Source organism: Arachis ipaensis, chromosome B1 (genome assembly GCF_059453495.1).
Source record: "Arachis ipaensis isolate K30076 ecotype BB chromosome B1, ASM5945349v1, whole genome shotgun sequence".
NCBI lineage: Eukaryota > Viridiplantae > Streptophyta > Magnoliopsida > Fabales > Fabaceae > Arachis > Arachis ipaensis.
The window spans coordinates 133,268,045-133,271,239 of record NC_142436.1 but is presented as its reverse complement, the minus strand read 5'-3'; the positions used below and the strand labels follow the sequence as shown (position 1 = coordinate 133,271,239).

At 32.4% G+C, this 3,195-nt stretch overlaps 1 non-coding gene across 1 annotated transcript; it reads right to left on the bottom strand.

Annotated features, from left to right (window-relative positions):
• Positions 1 to 2,845: 2,845 nt before the first annotated feature.
• On the bottom strand, positions 2,846 to 2,953 carry LOC148578433 (small nucleolar RNA R71). The gene has a single exon (XR_015902891.1). It is a non-coding gene; the product is annotated as a small nucleolar RNA R71 (small nucleolar RNA).
• Between the last annotated feature and the right edge of the window lie 242 nt (positions 2,954 to 3,195).

Sequence of the window (3,195 nt, the reverse complement as noted above, 5' to 3'; positions counted from 1 at the left end):
ATTCACTGAGAGGAGGGGATGTAGCCACTGACAACGGTGATGCCCTTGCATAAAGCCAGCCATGGAAAGGAGTAAGACTGATTGGATGAAGATAGCAGGAAAGCAGAGGTTCAGAGGAACGAAAAGCATCTCCATTCGCTTATCTGAAATTCCTACCAATGATTTACATAAGTACCTCTATCCCTATCTTATTATATAATATTCGAAAACACCATTATCACTTTATATCTGCCTGACTGAGATTTACAAGGTGACCATAGCTTGCTTCATACCAACAATCTCCGTGGGATTCGACCCTTACTCACGTAAGGTATTACTTGGACGACCCAGTGCACTTGCTGGTTAGTTGTATCGAAGTTGTGACAATTATGAATTAAGATCAGAGCACCAAGCTTTGGAGCCATTACCAGGATTTGTTCGAGCCTGGAGATCACAATTTCGTGCACCAAGTTTTTGGCGCCGTTGCCGGGGATTGTTTGAGTTTGGACAACTGACGGTTCATCCTGTTGCTCAGATTAGGTAATTTTCTTTTTGTTTTAGTTTTCAAAAAAGTTTTCAAAAACCTTTCAAAATTTTCTTCTTTGTTTTCGAAAAAAAAAAGTTTTCAAAAATATATTTTTCTTCCGGATTTTTAAGAATGAATTCTAGTGTTTCATGAAACATGTTGAATCCTATCTGGCTGTAAAGCCATACCCAAAATGCTTTGGGATTGGTATTCAACTAATCACTCCAGTCCATGTAATTATATGTTGAAGCTTGGCTGGCTATTAAGCCATGCCTGACCCTTTGATTGGAGCTTTAACACTAACATGGCAAGATTCCTAGAATTCATATTAAAAATTTTGGAATCCTTATTTTTTAATTTTCACAATAATTTTTGAAAAAAAAAATTAAAAGAAAATACAAAAAAATTAGAAAATCATAAAAATCAAAAATATTTTTGTGTTTCTTGTTTGAGTCTTGAGTCATATCATAAGTTTGGTGTCACTTGCATATGCATCTTGCATTTTTTCGAAAATATCATGCATTCATAGTGTTCTTCATGATCTTCAAGTTGTTCTTGGTAAGTCTTCTTGTTTGATCTTGATGATTTTTTGTTTTGTTTCTTTTCATGTTTATCATATGCATTCTTGAATTCTTAGTGTCTAAGCATTAAAGAATTCTAAGTTTGGTGTCTTGCATGTTTTCTTTGCATTAAAAAATTTTTCAAAAATATGTTCTTGATGTTCATCATGACATTCATAGTGTTCTTGGTGTTCATCTTGATATTCGTAGCATTCTTGCATGCATTCATTGTTTTGATCTAAAAATTTCATGCATTGCATCATTTTTCTTGTTTTTCTCTCTCATCATAAAAATTCAAAAAAAAAATAATAAAAAATATATCTTTCCCTTTTTCTCTCATCAAATTCGAAAATTGAGTTGACTTTTTCAAAAATTTTAAAAAAATCAAAGTTGTTCCTTATGAGTCAAATCAAATTTTCAATTTGAAAATCTTATCTTTTTCAAAATCTTTTTCAAAAATCAAATCTTTTTCAAAATTCTTAGTTATTTTCGAAAATTAAAAAAATATTTTTCAAAAATCTTTTTCTTATTTCTATATCAAATTTTCGAAAATAATATAATCAATTAATGTTTTGATTCAAAAATTTGAAGTTTGTTACTTGCTTGTTAAGAAAGATTCAAACTTTAAGTTCTAGAATCATATCTTGTGATTTCTTATGAATCAAGTCATTAATTGTGATTTTAAAAATCAAATCTTTTTCCAAAACTAATTTCTATCATATCTTTTCAAAAAAATATCTTCTTATCTTATCTTTTTCAAAATTTGATTTCAAAATATCTTCTCTAACTTCCCAACTTCTTATCTTTTCAAATTTGTTTCAACTAACTAACTAACTTTTTGTTTGTTTCTTAACTTTTTCAAAACTACCTAACTAACTCTCTCTCTCTAATTTTCGAAAATATCTTCCCTCTTTTTCAAAAATTTCTTTTTTATTAACTAATTATTTTTATTTTTTATTTAAAAAAAAAATTTTTCGAAAAAAATACTAACCTTTTTCAAAAACTATTTTCAAAAATCACTAACTCTTTTTCAAAAATTGTTTTCGAAAATTCACTTCCCCCTCTCATCTTCTTCTATTTGTTTATTGATATACTAACATCTTTCCTTCAACTCTCCAAAAATCCGAACCCCCTCTCTCTCTGAGTTCAGATTTTCTTCCCTTCTTTTCTTCTACTAACACAAGGATCCCTATACTGTGGTATAAAGGATCTCCATTATTATTATTATTTTTCTGTGCCTTCTTCTTTGTCATATGAGCAGGAGAAAGGATAAGAACATTCTTGTGGAAGCAGATCCAGAACCTGAAAGGACTTTGAAGAGAAAATTAAGAGAAACTAAAATACAACAATCCAGAGAAAACCTTTCAGAAATTTTCAAACAGGAAAAGGAGATGGCAGCCGAAAATAATAATAATGTAAGGAAGATGCTTGGTGACTTTACTGCACCTAATTCCAATTTACATGGAAGAAGCATCTCCATTCCTGCCATTGGAGCAAACAATTTTGAGCTGAAACCTCAACTAGTTTCTCTGATGCAGCAGAACTGCAAGTTTCATGGACTTTCATCTGAAGATCCTTTTCAGTTCTTAACTGAATTCTTGCAGATATGTGATACTGTTAAGACTAATGGAGTAGATCCTGAAGTCTACAGGCTCATGCTTTTCCCTTTTGCTGTAAGAGACAGAGCTAGATTATGGTTGGATTCTCAACCCAAAGACAGCCTGAACTCTTGGGATAAGCTGGTCACGGATTTCTTAGCCAACCTCCTCAAAAGCTGAGCAAGCTTAGAGCTGATGTTCAAACCTTCAGACAGAAAGAAGGTGAAACCCTCTATGAAGCTTGGGAAAGATACAAACAGTTGACCAAAAAGTGTCCTTCTGACATGCTTTCAGAATGGACCATCCTGGATATATTCTATGATGGTTTATCTGAGCTATCAAAGATGTCAATGGACACTTCTGCAGGTGGATCCATTCACCTAAAGAAAACGCCTGCAGAAGCTCAAGAACTCATTGACATGGTTGCTAATAACCAGTTCATGTACACTTCTGAAAGGAATCATGTGAGTAATGGGACGCCTATGAAGAAGGGAGTTCTTGAAGTTGATACTCTGAATGCCATATTGGCTCA